Raw genomic sequence first — 21,166 nt, 5'->3', positions numbered from 1 at the left:
ACTGCTTGATGTCTACACTGATGATGTCTACACTGCCTGATGTCTACGCTGATGATGTCTACGCTGATGATGTCTATGCTGATGATGTCTACGCTGATGATGTCTACGCTGATGATGTCTACACTGCTTGATGTCTACACTGATGATGTCTACGCTGCCTGATGTCTACACTGATGATGTCTACACTGAAGATGTCTACGCTGATGATGTCTACGCTGATGATGTCTACGCTGCATTATGTCTACACTGATGATGTCTACACTGATGATGTCTACGCTGATGATGTCTACACTGATGATGTCTACACTGATGATGTCTACACTGCCTGATGTCTACGCTGCATGATGTCTATGGTGATGATGTCTACACTGATGATGTCTATGCTGATGATGTCTACACTGATGAAGTCTATGCTGATGATGTCTACACTGATGATGTCTACACTGATGATGTCTACACTGCTTGATGTCTACACTGATGATGTCTACACTGATGATGTCTACGCTGATGATGTCTACACTGATGATGTCTACGCTGATGATGTCTACGCTGATGATGTCTACACTGCTTGATGTCTACACTGATGATGTCTACACTGCCTGATGTCTACGCTGATGATGTCTACGCTGATGATGTCTATGCTGATGATGTCTACGCTGATGATGTCTACGCTGATGATGTCTACACTGCTTGATGTCTACACTGATGATGTCTACGCTGCCTGATGTCTACACTGATGATGTCTACACTGAAGATGTCTACGCTGATGATGTCTACGCTGATGATGTCTACGCTGCATTATGTCTACACTGATGATGTCTACGCTGATGATGTCTACGCTGATGATGTCTACACTGATGATGTCTACACTGATGATGTCTACGCTGATGATGTCTACACTGATGATGTCTACACTGATGATGTCTACGCTGATGATGTCTACGCTGATGATGTCTACACTGCTTGATGTCTACACTGATGATGTCTACACTGATGATGTCTACACTGCCTGATGTCTACGCTGATGATGTCTACACTGCCTGATGTCTACACTGCATTATGTCTACGCTGATGATGTCTACGCTGATGATATCTACACTGATGATGTCTATGCTGCCTGATGTCTACGCTGATGATGTCTACGCTGCCTGATGTCTACACTGATGATGTCTACGCTGATGATGTCTACGCTGATGATGTCTACGCTGATGATGTCTATGCTGCCTGATGTCTACACTGATGATGTCTACGCTGATGATGTCTACGCTGCCTGATGTCTACGCTGCATTATGTCTACGCTGATGATGTCTACGCTGATGATGTCTACGCTGATGATGAGGCCAGTAGAGAGATTGGCAGAGAGGGGTAGAGGACACTAAGTTGAGGCCAGTGGAGGGATTGGCAGAGAGGGGTGGAGGACACTGAATGGAGGCCAGTGGAGGGATTGGCAGAGAGGGGTGGAGGACACTGAATGGAGGCCAGTGGAGGGATTGACAGAGAGGGGTGGAGGACACTGAGTGGAGGCCAGTGGTGGGATTGGCAGAGAGGGATGGAGGACACTGAGTGGAGGCCAGTGGAGGGATTGGCAGAGAGGGGTGGCAGATACAGAATGGTTAGTAAGGTGGATGAGTCTGGCAGCAACATTTATAGTTCCCCATCCAAGTTGATTTCCTTTAATAAAACAACAAAGCAAGCCCTCGGACTGGATGCGTCTGTGTGAGGAATTCCTGTTGCCTGGCTGTGCGGAGAGAATCTTCAGGGTACCCACAACACAGCGGCCCCCATGAAGGTAGCTCTCCATACATCTCTGCACACATGGCAGTAGACCGCAGGGCGCTGCGTAAACTTGTAAAATGTATCTTCTTTCTTCCTCGGCTGCATTTTCCTATTTTTTGTTTTAATTGCTTGTCATGTGCTAAGTGATCCTGAGCGTCCTCCTTATGGAGCCCCGGGGCTAGAAGGCACCACCTGCCCAGCCTAAACTACCCATCTGGGGGTCTGCGCGGTGGGAGCAGTTGGGACTTGCTGCTCCGGGGGGAGGAATCCTCGTCCTCTTTGGGCACGGAGCCAGAATATGCAACAGAGAGGAAATAATTAATTAAGGACGAGGGAAGCCTTTTGGACAGACGTTGTTCTCTGGTAGGAAGGTGGAGTGCTTTAGGGACGGTGGAGGGGCCCCGTGGCCTGTGACTGAGGACGTATATATGCTGGGAATCCCACCAAGAGCCATCAAGAGGGTTCATAAACCACCCGGGAGAAGGGGGGCCCATTAGAGAGTCTATTAAGCTGGCATTAGATAGGTGTGAGATCATTACCATGATCCTGGAAGGAGGGGACGGTGCATGTAGGACATTATCGGTCCTAATGGCTTACATTTACCACTCATTGCCATGTGATAAAACACCTCCGTGCCTCAAAAGCCGATTCAGCCATCAGCCGGGACTGGTGGGGGCAGCCTGAGCGGTGAAAGTGTGGCCGCGGCGAGGAGGGAGAAGCCTGTGTGTACTGAGGGAGTGTTAAGAGGCTTCCAGGAACCGGCAATAAGTGCGTTGTCTTCACCCACTATTTATTAGTAGCTGCAGGCGGTGCAGCTTCCGCCGCGGTGTAATAAGCGGAGCTCAGTAAATCTGGGGATTCCAGCCATAAACAGGCTTTTACCGCCCTCCTGGGCTGCTGTGCAGATCAAGGGCTGAGAAAACCGCCGAGATTGTCACCGAGTAACCCCCACACACGACTTAATGGTCATTGTCGCGGGATATATCCTGGCACAGGGCTGCTGTAAGGAACCGTGGGGCCCCATACAACCTAGGGACACCCCCCCCCCCAAAAAAAAAGTCTTCGCCGAGATGCCACGGCTGTGATGCTATACAGCCATGGCCAGAAATGATACGCTTGTCAAGCAGGACCCATTCAAATGTATAGTGCAGCTCTGAGCGCCGTGCGAAGCAGCGGTTGTGGTGCGTCAGTGCGGGGATAGAGAGGCAATATGCCTCCTCACCGCCTGTCAAATGCTCTCTGAAAAACGATCCAAATGCTGACTGCTCTTCAGAGAGCAAAGTACATGGAAAGGAGATCTTAAAGGATAAGTTCACTTTTGGGAATGTGTTACATGTTCCACCCGTTGCTGCAGCCACCCCCCCCCCCCTCTGACAGAAGTACCGGGAGGATTTCCCCATGCTAGCTATCAGATTTGAAAACATGGCTGACATGGCCACGTCATTCATTCTCAGACTTCTGTGAATGAACTGCAAATCCCAAAAGCCGTAGTGGCTGTAGGCTTCTAGTTCTAATTTTCCTGTCAGTATGTCTGCTTTTCAATGCATCCCGCAATCCCATACATCCCGCAATCCCATACATCCCGCACATCCCATACATCCCATATATCCCGTACATCCCATATATCCCATACATCCCGTACATGCCATATATCCCATACATCCCGTACATGCCATACATCATATACATCCCGTACATCATATACATCCCATACATCCCGTACATCATATACATCCCGTACATCATATACATTCCGTACATCCCATACATCCCGTACATCATATACATCCCATACATCCCGTACATCATATACATCCCATACATCCCATACATCCCGTACATCATATACATCCCGTACATCCCGTACATCCCATATATCCCATACATCCCGTACATCATATACATCCCGTACATCATATACATCCCATACATCCCGTACATCCCATACATCCCGTACATCCCGTACATCATATACATCCCATACATCCCGTACATCCCATATATCCCATACATCCTGTACATCATATACATCCCGTACATCATATACATCCCATACATCCCGTACATCATACACATCCCATACATCCCGTACATAATATATATCCCATACATCCCGTACATCCCATACATCATATATATCCCATACATCCCATACATCCCGTACATCCCATACACCCCATACATCCCGTACATCCCATACATCCCATACATCCCGTACATCCCATACATCTCATACATCATATACATCCCGTACATCATATACATCCCATACATCATATACATCCCATACATCCCGTACATCCCATATATCTCGTACATCCCATACATCCTGTACATCCCATACATCTCGTACATCTTGTACATCCCATACATCCCGTATATCCCATACATCCCGTACATCCCATACACCCCATACATCCCGTATATCCCATATATCCCGTACATCCCATACATCTCGTACATCATATACATCCCATACATCCCATACATCCCGTACACCCCATACATCCCGTACATCCCATACATCCCGTACATACCATACATCTCGTACATCATATACATTCCATGCATCCCATACATCCCGTACATCCCATACATCCCGTACATCCCATACATCCTGTACACCCCATACATCCTGTACATCCCGTACATCCCATACATCCCATACATCCCGTGCATCCTGTACATCCCATACATCCCGTACATCTCATACATCCCATATATCCCGTACATCCCATACAAGCCATACATCCCGTGCATCCTGTACATCCCATACATCCCGTACATCCCGTACATCCCTTACATCCCATACATCCTGTACATTCCATGCATCCCGTACATCCCATAAATCCCGTACATCCCATACATCTTGTACATCCCATATCCTCCTAGATTGTAAGCTCCAAGGAGCAGGGCCCTCAAATCCCTCTCCCGTTATATTGTAAAGTGCTGAGCAAACTGTTGGCGCCATAAATCCTGTATAATAATAATAATCTTGTACATCCCGTACATCCAGTACATCCCCGTACATCCCGTGCATCCTGTGCATCCTGTACATCCCACACATCACGTACATCACATACATTCCATACATCCCGTACTCCCCATACATGCCGTACATCCCACACATCATGTACATCACATACATTCCGTACATCCCGTACATCCCATAAATCCCATACATCCCACACATCACGTACATCACATACATCCCGCACATCTCGTACATCCCATACATCCCGTACATCCCACACATCACGTACATCACATACATTCCGTACATCCCGTACATCTCATAAATCCCGTACATCCCATACATCCCATACATCCTGCACATCCCGTACATCCCATACATCCTGTACATCCCATACACCCCATACATCCCATACACCCCGTACATCCCGTACATCCCATACACCACGTACATCCCATAAATCCCATACATCCCATACATCCCGTACATCCCATGCATCCCATACATCCTGTACATCCCATACATCTCGTACATCCCATACACCCCATACATCCTGTACATCCCATATATCCCATACATCCCGTACATCTCGTACATCCCATGCATCCCATACATCCCGTACATCCCGTACATCCCATACATCCCGTACATCTCGTACATCCTGTACATCCCATACATCCCATTTCTGGCAAAGGTATACTTATGCTTTAAATTTTTTTATTATGTTTCAGATTTTCTTTTTATATTTGATTATTTATTTTATAGGGGTTTTTTTTAAACTGCCCTGTGGGGAGGGGGGGGGCGGGATTTGGTGAAATATCAGGGGTCTAAGCAGACCCCTGATGTCTCACATTTGAAGCAATGAAAGAGACTGAAAACATACGGGTTGATTTACTAAAGGCAAATAGACTGTGCACTTTGCAACTTTCCAGAGCTTAGTAAATGAGGTGAAGCTTCACTTTACGAATAATACCCAATCACATGCAAGGAAAATAAAAAGAACCTGCATTTTTGCTTGCACATGATTGGACGCTGGAAGTCAGCAGAGAGCTTCTCCTCATTTACTAAGTTCTGCAGCAACTGCTCTTGCAGAGTGCCCAGTCTATTTGCCTTTAGTAAATCATCCCCATAGATTCATCAGACCCTTTCTCTGCAGCCTCAGCTGCACAGATGAATGAACAGAAAGCACAGATGAATGCACAGATGAATGAACAGGAAGCACAGATGAATGCACAGATGAATGAACACATTGGGCGATTGGTACCAACCATTCCTGTGTCCATTCATCCCTGAAGCATAGTAAACTGTATATACTATGCTTCATTTGCAATGTATTAGATTGCATGTATTAGATTTGTGCATTGTAGCCGGCAAAGCATTGTAGCCATGACCAACGGTTCGCAGGTGCAATGCACAGGCTCCTGCACACTATTCCTCCAGCACTAGGTCCATACCAAGGTACAGAACTTCATTTATGGAGCTGGAGGAAGTATCATTTGTCTACACCTGCGGTGACATCCAGAGGCGTAACTAGAATCTTCAGGGCCCTGGTGCAGCAAACCATGAAGGACCCATTCGCAAATTGAAGCATAGTATATACAGTTTACTATGCTTCAGGGATGAATGGACACAAGAATGATCGGTACCAACCCCCCACTGTGTTTATTTAGGAAAGACCTAAGAAGAGAAAATTTAGAAAAGGACATATTTACCAGCACCCCCGCTTTCCATTCTGAAACCGAACCCCCTGTATGCCCCCATCAGTGCCCACAGGAGGAAGAGGAGGAAAGCTGACAGCACTGCTGGGGCAGGGGGAGGCACACAAGGGGGCTCAACAGCAGGTGGACAGGGGTGCAGATACAAGAGCAAAGTACAGCACACATACTCACATTCATACATACACATACTAGGACCAATTTAGACAGGAGCCAATTAACCTACCTGCATGTCTTTGGAGTGTGGGAGGAAACCAGAGTACGCAGAGAAAACCCACGCAGGCACAGGGAGAACATGCAAACTCCAGGCAGGTGGTGCCAGGGTTGGGATTTGAACCAGCGACCCAAGTACTGCCAGGAGGAAGTGCTAACCACTAAGCCACTGTGCTGCACCCAACCCCACCCATATCGCCCTGGGGTTGATTTACTAAAGGCAAATAGAATGTGTATTTTACAAGTGCAGTTAAACGCTGCAAGGGGCATTCATAAATGAGGGGAGAGCTTTACAGACGGAAAGTGCTCTGTCAATTTGCCTTTAGTAAATCAACCCCGGTGTGTATGTGCGTTGCGGTGCACTGACCATTCATCTTCAATGGCACCCCAACATGCATACACGGCTAAAATGAGCGCACCACACGCATGTGTCAGGCTTTGCATTTATGTATTTGAATTTTTCCAATTGCATTTACTAAAACTAAACAGACTGTGCACTTTGCAAGTGCAGTTGCTTCAGAGCTTAGTAAATGAGATGAGACTTCACTTTGCAAAGAATACCCAATCACAGGCATGGGAAAATTAAAAGGGGGGGGGGGGGGTAGGGGCAGAAAAAAGGGGCAGTTTGACAGCGGTAGTGTACATGAGGCCTTGGAAGCACATTCATTATTTTTTATTTATTATTTATTTCAGGTACTTATATAGCGCCGTCAATTTACGCAGCACTTTACATATATATTGTACATTCACATCAGTCCCCGCCCCCGAGGAGCGTACAATCTAAGGTCCCTAACTCACATTCATACATACACATACTAGGGACAATGTAGACAGGAGCCAATTCACCTACCAGCATGTCTACATGATACATTGTAACCTCTACATGATACATTGTAATAATATCTATCATATTATTAGTATTTCAGGTACTTGTATAGCGCCAACAATTTACACAGCACTTTACATATATATTGTACATTCACATCAGTCCCTAACCCTCAAGGGGCGTACAATCTAAGGTCCCTAACCCTCAAGGGGCGTACAATCTAAGGTCCCTAACCCTCAAGGGGCGTACAATCTAAGGTCCCTAACCCTCAAGGGGCGTACAATCTAAGGTCCCTAACCCTCAAGGGGCGTACAATCTAAGGTCCCTAACCCTCAAGGGGTGTACAATCTAAGGTCCCTAACCCTCAAGGGGCGTACAATCTAAGGTCCCTAACCCTCAAGGGGCATACAATCTAAGGTCCCTAACCCTCAGGGGGCCTACAATCTAAGGTCCCTAACCCTCAGGGGGCGTACAATCTAAGGTCCCTAACCCTCAGGGGGCGTACAATCTAAGGTCCCTAACCCTCAAGGGGCGTACAATCTAAGGTCCCTAACCCTCAGGGGGCGTACAATCTAAGGTCCCTAACCCTCAAGGGGCGTACAATCTAAGGTCCCTAACTTACATTCATACTTTATTATTATTATTTTACAGGATTTATATATTATTATTATACAGGATTTATGGCGCCAACAGTTTTCTCAGCGCTTTACAATATAATGGGAGACAATACAGCAATGATACAGTTCAATACAAGAGGGATAGGAGGGCCTGATCCTGGGAGCTTACAATCTAAGAGGGAGGGGCTAGTGGTACAAAAGGTAGTAACTGTGGGGGATGGACTGTTTGGAAGAGTAGAAGATTCCATTATTAGCTGAGGGCAGGATAGGCTTCCCTGAAGAGAGAGGTTTTCAGAGATCACCTGAAAGTGAGCAGAGTAGGCGATAGTCTGATAACTTGGGGTAGAGAGTTCCAGAGGATAGGGGAAGCTCTGGAGATGAGCATGGGAGGAGGAGACTAGGGAGCAGGAGGTCTTGCGAGGAGAGGATGGTTTGGGTGGTATTTGGAGACAAGATTGGTGATGTAATTTGGGGAGGAGTTATAAATCGCTTTATACGTTATTGTTAATGTTTTGAATTTTATCTGTTGGGCAATGGGAAGCCAGTGGAGGGATTGGCAGAGAGGGGTGGAGGCAAGTGGAGGGATTTGCATCATACATACACATACTAGGGCCAATTTTGGACCATAGCCAATTCGCCTACCAGCATGTCTTTGGAGTGTGGAGGGAAACCCACGAAGGCACAGGGAGAACATGCAAACTCCAGGCAGGTGGTGCCGTGGTTGGGATTCGAACCAACGACCCCAGTGCTGCCAGGTGGAAGTGCTAACCATTTAGCCAGTGTGCTGCCATTTTCTTTTCCAGTCTGTTCATTAAGTTTTGACAAGACAAGGGAGGTGCATCTCACGATTTGGGAAAGCATCAGCACATGACACCACAGACATCGAACAATGGTTCACAGAAATAAAACATCACTTACAAAGGAAAGTAGTACAGGAAATGCGTTCCCCGATATCAGCTGAACTTATTCCATATTTTTTGGTAAAAATGACTAAATGCCCCCATACTGTAAAAGGAAAAACGTGTGCATGTGTTAGTTGTGTGCATTGTAGCCATGACCAGCGGTTCGCAGGTGCAATACTCAGGCTCCTGCAGACTATTCCTCCAGCACAATGCAAAAACCCTAATAGAGAAAAACTAATGGGGCATTCTAAGGCGCCATACTATATGAAAATATAAAGATACACAGCATGAAAACACTAAATAATATAGGACACATTTTATTATTAAAAAACCACATAAATGGTAAGAGAGACCATATGGTCAGCCAAAGTAGACACATACATAGTAAAGCAACAAAAACAAAATATAAATCTATAAGTAACAAAAAAGGGGGGGAAGGCTCTGGCCCGGGATGTCACGAGCAAGAGTCTAAAAGCCCCAACAATCACATTAGATAAGTAAATCATCATTGGGCAATTGTATTTCCATAGAGTTGAATTAAAGAAATGGATAATTAATTCAGAAATCCGACGCGTTTCGTGGGATAAGACGCACTTCCTCAGGGAATTTAGGAACACAAAATAACTGATGACAATAGTCTGTACAATAGTAACACCTGATGTAGACAAAGATCAATATTGGTAGAAAATACAAGAAAGCCTTATTCAGCGGACAACGGGGAGGAAACCACCAGTCCAAGAGCACCTCGTTCCAATTGTGTAAGGCTGCAGTAACCACTCATCAAAATTCAATGATGAAACCAAAGCTTAGCCGTATGCAGATGGAAAAAGAGCAGAAGTTCCAGCAATGGACAAAAAGAGGGCAAAACCTGCCCAAACAAGAGCCCCAGTGTAGTCCTTCTCCAGCACTAAGGTACAGAACTTCATTTATGGAGCTGGAGGACGTATCATTTGCCTACAAGTACAGCGACATCCAGAGGAGTAACTAGAAGCTTCAGGGCCCTGGTGCAGCAAACCATGAAGGACCCCCCTGACCCCCGTTTCGGGGCCCTTTCCATTGGTCACTGGGCCCTTCCTAATGATCCTGGGGCATATTACTCTCATCGCGGGGCCCTTTATAACAGATCTGCAGTGGGACACTTTCACATCTTCTGCAGCAGGCCCCCTTCCTGCCATCTTGGGGACCTGTATGTTTCAGAACGCAAGGGCCCGGTCACAAATGCGACCTTTGTGATCTTGGTAGCTCTGCCACTGCTGAGGCCTCTCTCTCAGTGGTGCCCCTCTCTCTTAGTATGACCTCTGACCCTTCCCTCTGCTTCTCTCTCAGTGGTGCCCCTCACTCTTAGTATGACCTCTGACCCTTCCCTCTGCTTCTCTCTCAGTGGTGCCCCTCTCTCTTAGTATGACCTCTGACCCTTCCCTCTGCTTCTCTCTCAGTGGTGCCCCTCTCTCTTAGTATGACCTCTGACCCTTCCCTCTGCCTCTCTCTCAGTGGTGCCCCTCTCTCTTAGTATGACCTCTGACCCTTCCCTCTGCCTCTCTCTCAGTGGTGCCCCTCTCTCTTAGTATGACCTCTGACCCTTCCCTCTGCCTCTCTCTCAGTGGTGCCCCTCTCTCTTAGTATGACCTCTGACCCTTCCCTCTGCCTCTCTCTCAGTGGTGCCCCTCTCTCTTAGTATGACCTCTGACCCTTCCCTCTGCTTCTCTCTCAGTGGTGCCCCTCTCTCTTAGTATGACCTCTGACCCTTCCCTCTGCTTCTCTCTCAGTGGTGCCCCTCTCTCTTAGTATGACCTCTGACCCTTCCCTCTGCTTCTCTCTCACTGGTGCCCCTCTCTCTTAGTATGACCTCTGACCCTTCCCTCTGCTTCTCTCTCAGTGGTGCCCCTCACTCTTAGTATGACCTCTGACCCTTCCCTCTGCTTCTCTCTCAGTGGTGCCCCTCTCTCTTAGTATGACCTCTGACCCTTCCCTCTGCTTCTCTCTCAGTGGTGCCCCTCTCTCTTAGTATGACCTCTGACCCTTCCCTCTGCTTCTCTCTCAGTGGTGCCCCTCTATCTTAGTATGACCTCTGACCCTTCCCTCTGCCTCTCTCTCAGTGGTGCCCCTCTATCTTAGTATGACCTCTGACCCTTCCCTCTGCTTCTCTCTCACTGGGGCCTCTCTCCTAATGTGCCCCCTGGCTCATCTCTCTGTTTCTCATTGGGTCCCCTCATGCGCTCTATCTCACCCCTTGGGTGCTCAGGTTACCCCACACATATTTTGATGCACAGATCCACAGAAATCCGAGGAGAAGAAGTCTGAGCCCACTGGGAGCCCCATCACTTGGCCTGGCTGAGGATGAGAACAGAAAGACGCGAGGGATGAGACACCGCATCATTGAACCAGTTCCGGTAACACGGTGGGGATGGGGTGATCAGCAGATGACACTGACAGACACTGGGCACAGGGAGACAGACAGCTGTATCTCCGGGATGCAGGGGCGGACTGACAACTCATGGGGCCCCCGGGCAATAGGGGATCATGGGGCCCCTTTGTCCTTGCCGACACTCAAAGCACACCCAAAAAAGTCTATAAAAAGGTACCAGGGACATTTCATGGGGCCCCCTACTGACCCCGGGCCTTCGGGCAGTGCCCGAGTGCTCGAATGGTCAGTCCGCCCCTGCCGGGATGTATTACTGGGGAGGCAGGCAGTACGGGGCAGGCATAAATCCAGTGCAGTGGTGGGGAGCGAGGGACCCTTTATATATGTTCTGCAGAGGGTTATGGGCCCTCCACTGGAATGCCAGAGCCTTGTTCCAATTGCGACCTTTGCGACCCCGGCAGTTCCGCTGCTGGACTTCGCTAAAAGTGTGTCCCATTGGGAAGTATGAGTCCCTCTGCTATGTTGGAATGGATCTGTCAGTAAAGTAAAAATAAGAACTCAAAAATATATAGATTGCTATAGGTAGAGGCACCCCTCGGTTCAGGTAGGAGGGGGGCGGTTTGAGGATAGGGGCTGCAGAATGGAACCATTACTCCCAAATGTAATATGAAACATCGGGGTGGATTTACAAAAGACAAATAGACTCTGCACTCTGCACCACACCAGGGGCAGACTGACAACTCATGGGGCCCCCAGGCAATAGGGGATCATGGGGCCCCTGTGTCCTTGCCCAAACTCAAAAAAGCCTATGAAAAAGGTACCAGGGGCATCTCATGGGGCCCCCTACTGACCCCGGGCCCTCGGGCAGTGCCCGAGTTTCCAAATGGTCAGTCCGCCCCTGCACCACACGCATGCGTCAGGCTTTGCATTTATGCATTTGAATTTTTCCAGTTGGATTTACTAAAGCTTAACAGACTGTGCACTTTGCAAGTGCCGCTGCTCCAGAGATTAGTAAATCAGATGAAGCTCCACTTTGCAAATAATACCCAATCACATGCAAGGAAAATAATAAAAACAGCCTCTTTGCTTTCACGTGATTGGATGATGGAAGTCAGCAGAGCTTCCCCTCATTTACTAAGCTCTGGCACAACTGCACTTGAAAAGTGCCCAGTCTATTTGCCTTTACTAAGTGCCCCCCACAGCATGAAAGGTGGAATTAACCTTCGAGGTCCACACTATCCTCACCCGGGAGACAGCCAATGGATGAACCAACAAGTCCTCCAAACACAGCACGCCTAATGAGTAGGATTCAAGAAGCATTCTAATTAGTATTTCTAAATCCCGGCGTTCTATGTGCCGTCACTTAGTAGGACCATCTTACCTGGGTGCAGGAGATAATGATGACATCAAACAGCGATCACCTCGGGAACTGCAAAAATAATAGAAACAAGTGTTAATCGAGAAGAAGCGCTGACATCTCTAGGCATAAAATATACTCCAGATCCCTATCGCCATCAGAACGCTATATTTTAAATTGACACATTTGTATCTCAAGGAATAACATAAAGCATTGCTGTGAAGTAAAAAGGAATGAAAGGTCACGGGTAATTCCGGAGATCTGTATACGAGGCTCCCACGGCCATGAACTCAGAAAAGACCGCAAATATCCTTTTCATTTTATGGCAAATTGTAGTTTTTTTTTTTTTCTCGCAATACACCAATTAAAGCCAAATTCCAGCTGATATAAAAAAAAAATGCCATTTATTCCATATATGTAGACATTAAAGCAAACCTGTCACGGCGGTTGCTAATCTCTTTCCAAAAATGCCGGTTGCCTGGCTGTTATGCTTTTACCAGGAACATCAGGCCAAACCTGAAATTCCTGGCGCTTGATCGCCATCCAAGAAAAGATTTCAATTGGCCCTGGAACTGTAAATCTTGTCATCTAGGGAAAGTCGCTTCCTACGCCTCAGGAGCACGCCGTCTGTAAGGGGGGGGGGGCTGCCATCGCAGGGACCAGAACCAAAGACTCCTAGAAGGACTGGTATAGGGATACGCCGGGGGTCACAGAACTCGCTGTGCCCCCCCCCTCTCTCTAGTGGTAAAATACCTTCCTCAGCGCAATATGCAAAGAGTAGTAACCCATAGCAACCACCATTCTTTTTTTTAACCTCCCAGGGGCATCTCATGGAGCCCCCTACTGACCCAGGGCCCTCGTGCCAGAATGGTCAGTCCGCCCCTGGTAGTAACTCATAGCAACCACCATTCTTTTTTTTAACCTCCCAGGGGCATCTCATGGAGCCCCCTACTGACCCAGGGCCCTCGTGCCAGAATGGTCAGTCCGCCCCTGGTAGTAACTCATAGCAACCACCATTCTTTTCTTTTTAACCTCCCTAGCGGTCTGATTATGTCCATATTTCTGTGCTCAAAGCGGTACATTTTTTTGCATGGAAATATGTATTATTTTTATTGTAGGCCTGTAATTCTCAGGAATAACTCACTGAAATCTGTCCGAACAAGAGTCTAGTAAACATCCCGAGGAGGATAAAATTTGAAACACAAAATCATAAATTATAATATAATAAATAATCATAAAAATAATAATATAATAATACATTTAATTCAATAATGTCATCAAACCAAAAACACTGAAATTTGAAATAGAGCGTCAAGTTCGCACATCACGCTCCCGACGCGCGAAGGGAACGGAACCCGGAAGACAGATGCCGGCATTGGCCGGAGGGGATGGCCGGGGACACTGTGGGGGGGACATCGCGGGAGTGCAGGACAAGGTAAGTGATCGAGGGATCCCGGAGCAACGCTGCAGTGTATTCCCGAGTGTAGCTCGGGGGGGTTACCGCTTGTGGTGCTGAAACTTTACCCCGAGCTACACTCGGGAATACCTCCAGGGGGGTTAACCTCCCTAGCGGTCTGATTATGTCAGTATTTCTGTGCTCAAAGCGGTACATTTTTTTGCATGGAAATATGTCGTTTTTTTATTGTAGGCCTGTAATTCTTAGGAATAACTGACTGAAATCTGTCTGAACAAGAGTCTAGTAAACATCCCGGGGAGGATAAAATGAAACACAAAATCATAAATTATAATATAATAAATAATCAAAAAAAATAATAATATAATAATAATAAATATAATTCAATAATATAATCAAACCAAAAACACTGAAATGTGAAATAGAGCGCCAAGTTTGGACATCACTGAGAATCGTTTTCAGTGTCTGATGAGGAATTTCTCCCACGAATCATTATCACTCAATTCTGCAAGTGGTTCTGATTTACTATCGCTGTTCTCTAGCCGGTCTAAAACCGCGTCTGACCTAAAGGGATGCTTTTTGGACGCCATGGACGTGTCTCAGTTTCCAGGCAGAAAGGGCGGTAAAAATGCAGGTAGGGTGCTGGACAAAGCACTCGGGACAAAATGTATGTGAAATGGTTTGATACAGGAATGTTATACTATGTGATTTTAGTGTATTGAGTGAATGTCACTTTTACAACTTTCAAATTTCCCGCCAGTTCCGTCCCCCGTACGTCCCGACGTCGCAGGGAATGGAACCCGGAAGACAGATGCCGGCATCGGCCGAAGGAGATGGCCGGGGACACTGCAGGGGGGACATCACGGGAGCGCAGGACAAGGTAAGTGAAGAAGAGATCCCGGAGCAACGCTGCAGAGTATTCCTGAGTGTAGCTCGGGGTCACCGCTTGTGGTGCTGAAACTTTATCCCGAGCTACACTCGGGAATACCTCCAGGGGGGTTAACTGCAATTTGAATAGTCTATAGTGCACTGTAGGAGGTTGGCTAGGATATGGTGCAGTGTCCCCTGAGAGGTATCTCTTAGTATAAGAAATAGGTGAAGGTCTCTGTGTTGCAGCTGTAAAGGGATAATCTTTAGTCCTAACTCTTCAGCCGGCTTACGCTGGGGCCCAGTTGTACCGTTGGTGCACATGAGTCTCGGTTGAACCTGCAGGCAGAAATGAGGCTACTAGTTGGCTGTATGGTCAGTTAATGAAGGGCTCAGTCTCTCCAGTAGCAGATAGTAAATCCCCGCAGTTCACACATGAGGTTGGGGGGCAGTATAACCCCACAGTTGAACCGTACTTTGCCACCCGGCAACTGCTACCCCCTTTAGCTCCAGAGGCAGCGGCCAGGGGTGTACATATGCCATGGCCACGATGCTTTGCAACTGCCTCAGGAGTTATACACTCTGATGATTTTTGGTGGGTGTAGCGCCTGCTGAATGTCACCCATTTAAGTGAAAGCCCACCAAGACCTGCAATGCGCGCTTTTTCGGCACACTAGTGGGAAATTCAAGGGGTTAAAGTAGGTGATGAGGCAATACAAGGCCACTCACTGTCTGCAAATGCTGCATTTGAATCGTTCTTCAATAACCACAACTAGTGTGAACCTTACTTTGCCCAACATTGGCCAGGCGACAGTGTCTGTTAAAGCGAGGTGTCTCAATCTTTCCAAAGAAAGGGCCAATTTAGTGTCCTTCAGACTTTAGGGGGGGACTGTGGCTGTGCCCAATGGGAGTAAAAAATGTCTGATCCTTGGTATTAGGGGGAGAAATAGTAGGTGCCAGTGGGAGGAAAATCGCCCCATTGTTGGTGCCAGTGGAAGGAATTAGGCCCATCGTTTGTATCAGTGGGAGGAAAAGCGCCCCATTGTTGGTGTCAGTGGATGGAATTAGGCCCATCGTTTGTATCAGTGGGAGGAATAGTGCCCCATTGTTGGTGTCAATGGAAGGAATTAGGTACCATCCTTGGTGCCAGTGGAAGGAATAGCACCTCATTTTTGGTGTCATTGGGAGGAATAGTGCACCACTGTTGGTGTCATTGGGAAGAATAGTGCCCCATAGATGGTGTCAGTGAAAGGCATTAGGTACCATCGTTGGTGCCAGTGGAATGAATAGTGCCCCATTGTTGGTGTCAGTGGGATGAATAGTGCCCCATTGTTGGTGCCAGTGGAATGAATAGTGCCCCATTGTTGGTGTCAGTGGGATGAATAGTGCCCCATTGTTAGTGTCAGTGGAAGGAATTATGTACCATCTTTGGTGCCAGTGGGATGAATAGTGCCCCATCATTGGTGTCAGTGGGAGGAATAGTGCCCCATCATTGGTATCAATGGGAGGAATAGCGCCCCATTTTTGGTGTCAGTGTAAGTAATAGTGCCACATTGTTGGTGTCAGTGGAAGTAATAGTGCCACATTGTTGGTGTCAGTGGAAGTAATAGTGTCCCATTGTTGGTGTTAGTGGAAGTAAAAGTGCCCCATTGTTGGTGTCAGTGGAAGTAAAAGTGACCCATTGTTGGTGTCAGTGGAAGTAATAGTGCCCCATTGTTGGTGTCAATGGAAGTAATAGTGCCCCATTGTTGGTATCAGTGTAAGTAATAGTGCCCCATTGTTGGTGTCAGTGTAAGTAATAGGGCCACATTGTTGGTGTCAGTGTAAGTAATAGTGCCCCATTGTTGGTGTCAGTGTAAGTAATAGGGCCACATTGTTGGTGTCAGTGTAAGTAATAGTGCCCCATTGTTGGTGTTGGTGTCAGTGTAAGTAATAGTGCCCCACTGTTAGTGTCAGTGTAAGTAAAAGTGCCACATTGTTGGTGTCAATGGAAGTAAAAGTGCCACATTGTTGGTGTCAGTGGAAGTAATAGTACCTCATTGTTGGTGTCAATGGAAGTAATAGTGCCTCATTGTTGGTGTCAGTGGCAGGTATAGTGCCTAAAAGGCCAGATAAAGCCAAGCAAATGGCCACATTCAGCCTTAGGGACGCAGTTTGGAAACCACTGGTTTAAGCCCTGAGGAAGTGTCCTTTAAGCCCTGAGGAAGCGTCCTTTAAGCCCTGAGGAAGCGTCCTTTAAGCCCTGACGAAGCGTCCTTTAAGTCCTGAGGAAGCGTCCTTTAAGCCCTGACGAAGCGTCCTTTAAGCCCTGAGGAAGCATCCTTTAAGCCCTGAGGAAGTGCCCTTTAAGCCCTGAGGAAGTGTCCTTTAAGCCCTGAGGAAGCGTCCTTTAAGCCCTGAAACGCGTTGTCTAGCTACTGTGGCATTTTATGATGACATAAATACTAAAAGAACCCAAAAAACCACGTGCGTGGCACTTTTGTCTTTCCTTACCGCCACGCCTTTCCTCCGAATGTGGACAGTGGCACGTCTGTCACCTCACAAGTACCCGCAGGAATATACAATTCGTTCTGCGTTGCCTACGATTATCGCAGACACCCACCATTCACCGTTTACCTCCGTTTTTACGTATTGAAAATAATTGTACAATGAGTCCTTTTCTCCGTTGTCTGAGATCACAGCCTCTCCTCCCAGCGGTATAATTAATCCCCCTCGCCGCGTGCCGTAGCTTTCGCTAAAATATTTATTTCAGGACAAATATGGAATAGCAGATGTTAAATACCCTATAAAAATCCTATTTTATATACAAATGAAGTGACAAGGAGAAAATGCTGCCTGAGAGTGGCCGCAAGACGTTCCAATCCAATCCCTCCATCTGTCATCTCACCCTCAACTGTGGGGAAATTAAATGAATCCACATAATGGGAGATTTTCTTCATCACGGCTTACAAGATCTAGTCTAGAAACAAATTAAAATATTCTGGCGTAATTACATTTCTCCCTTTGGTCTGGGTGCTTGTGAGTGAGAGCTTCTGGTGTATCAGGTGTATGGGAGATAATTCCTATATTTCTATGAGAAGAGCCAGATAGAGCGGGCAATGGGGCTCTTCAAAATCCGGCATATGTAAATGGATGAAAAACAGATGTAAATGGACAGAAATGGATGTAAACGGATGTAAATGGACAAAAACGGATGAAAAACGGATGTAAACGGACAAAAAACAGATGTAAATGGACAGAAATGGATGTAAACAGATGTAAACAGACAAAAACGAATGTAAATGGACAAAAAAAAGTTGTAAATGGACAGAAATGCATGTAAATGGACAAAAACAGATGTAAACAGATGAAAAACGGATGTAAACAGATGAAAACTGATATAAATGGATGAAAAATGGATGTTAACAGATGAAAACGGATGAAAAACGGATGTAAACTGATGTAAAATGAATGAAAAACGGATGTAAACTGATTAAAAAAGGATGTAAACTGATGAAAAATGAATGAAAAACGGATGTAAACTGATGAAAAAAGGATGTAAACTGATGAAAAAACGAATGAAAAATGGATGTAAACTGATGAAAACGAATGTAAACTGATGAAAAAACTAATGAAAAACGGATGTAAACTGATGAAAACGGATGTCAACTGATGAAAAACGGATGTAAACTGATGAAAAAACGAATGAAAAAAGGATGTAAACTGATGAAAAAACGAATGAAAAACGGATGTAAACTGATGAAAAAACAGATGTAAAACTGATGTAAACTGATGAAAACTGATGAAAAATGAATGAAAAACAGATGTAAACTAATGAAAAATGGATGTAAACTGATGAAAAACGGATGTAAACTGATAAAAAATGAATGAAAAACAGATGTAAACTGATGAAAAACGAATGAAAAACGGATGTAAACTGATGAAAACGGATGTAAACTGATGAAAAAACGAATGAAAAACTGATGTAAACTGATGAAAACGGATGTAAACTAATGAAAAAACAAATTCAACACTTTCCCCCCCTTCCAGTCCGGACGCTTTCACCCCCTTCCAGTCCGGACACTTTCCCCCCTTCCAGTCCGGACACTTTCCCCCCCTTCCAGTCCGGACACTTTCCCCCCCCCCTTCCAGTCCAGACGCTTTCACCCCCTTCCAGTCCGGACACTTTCCCCCCCTTCCAGTCCGGACACTTTCACCCCCTTCCAGTCCGGACACTTTCCCCCCCTTCCAGTCCAGACACTTTCCCCCCCTTCCAGTCCGGACACTTTCACCCCCTTCCAGTCCGGACACTTTCCCCCCCCCCTTCCAGTCCGGGCCCTTTCCCCCCCTTCCAGTCTGGACACTTTCCCCCCCTTCCAGTCCGGACACTTTCCTCCCCTTCCAGTCCGGACACTTTCCCCCCTTTCCAGTCCGGACACTTTCCTGCCCAGGCCAATTTTCAGCTTTCAGCGCTATCACACTTTGAATGACAATTGCGCGGTCATGCAACACTGTACCCATATGAATTTTTTTGAGACAAATAAAACTTTATTTTGGTGGTATTTATTCACTGCTGAGATTTTTATTTTTTTTGCTATGTAAATGAAAATGTCCAAAAATTTTGAAAAGTGTTTTTCTTATAAAATTTTGCAAATAAATAATATTTCATCATAAACCTTGGCCAAAATGTATTCCGTTATCTTTTTAGTAAAAAAAAAAAAAATAACCCAAATTAGTTTATAACCAAAAATTATAATTTTTACACTTTTTTTTACATTTTTATTTTTTTTTATATTATTATTTGTTTTTTTTTTTTTTTTACATACTGTCACCCTAGCAGTACAGGGTTACCATGGTGACACTGTACTACTTGTGGGGGGTGATGAAGATTTTTTTTCTTTTTTTTTACACTGATTGCTTTTACACCCATAAAGGCTGTAAAAGCAATCATTTCTCCTTCTCTCTGGCTGCATTCTTGCAGCCATTGAGAACTACTGTGAGAGCTGTGATTGGTCGCAGCTTATCACATGGTACAAGGCTGTTGTGAATAGCCCTCTACCATGTGACCTCTGTGATCATTCACAGATTTCACACGTAGTAAGCAATGATGTCAGAAGTGACATCTTGCTTACTACTCAGCATGTGATCACTGATTGGCCAATCAGTGATCACATGATCGGGACCTCGCACAGAGGTCCCGTCCGACGATCGGTGTTCCACTGTGTCCGCCACACACTTCTGACATCATTGCTGACTACGTGTGAAATGTGTGAATGATCACAGAGATCACATGGTACAGGGCTATTCACAACAGCCTTGTACCATGTGACAAGCTGCGACCAATCACAGCTCACACAGCATTTCTCAATGGCTGCAGGAATGCAGCCAGAGAGAAGGAGAAATGATTGCTTTTACAGCCTTTATGGGTGTAAAAGCAATCAGTGTAAAAAAAAAAAAAAAATCTTCATCACCCCCCACAAGTAGTACAGTGTCACCATGGTGACCTCTACTGCTAGGGTGACAGTATCGCGGTGCTGCGCGCTCCCAGGGAGTGCGCACAAGCAGGGGGCGGGGAGGCCGTTTATATACATGGGCCGGACGGGAAGTGGTTAAAAATTAAAAAAATTGCAATTGTTTATAATCTTCAGCCTTTTCTTGGGAAATAAAATTCTTCCCTGATGACATCATCGCCATCAAGTCCTGGTATCAGCGGCCAGGTGACAACCCCTAGATGAATAGAGCTTTAGAAAATGAAATGTCATTGGCCGGGGCTCCCGTAACAAAACAAACAAGGCAATCAGCGTTATTTACCGAGGTTACTATTTCAACGGTTTCCCAATCGCCGGATTTGTCGCAGAGGTGGAGTTGGGCGTTCGGTCGCGGTTGGTAGAGGAAGGGTTCAAGGCTTCCAAGCAAAGCTCCCCAGGCAGAGTGATCCGGCACCGCGGGGAGGACAATGGCAGCCCTGAGCACTTCTGGCAGGTGTCTGGGAAGTATTGGCATTTTCGGGCTCATGATATAGTGGATGTAATCAGGGGGACGATCCGCCGTGTATCACCGATACTCCAACCTTTCCCACGCACACATTATTCCATCCTGAAGTGTGACTGGCAGAAAACCAATGCCGGCCACTTCATTATCTGCTGACCTCCGTCCTCTTGGCT

The sequence above is a fragment of the Staurois parvus genome, unplaced genomic scaffold (genome assembly GCF_062004578.1).
Source record: "Staurois parvus isolate SC_StPar_1 unplaced genomic scaffold, SC_StPar_1.0 ptg001764l, whole genome shotgun sequence".
Classification (NCBI taxonomy): Eukaryota; Metazoa; Chordata; class Amphibia; order Anura; family Ranidae; genus Staurois; species Staurois parvus.
This window is presented reverse-complemented; position numbering follows the sequence as displayed.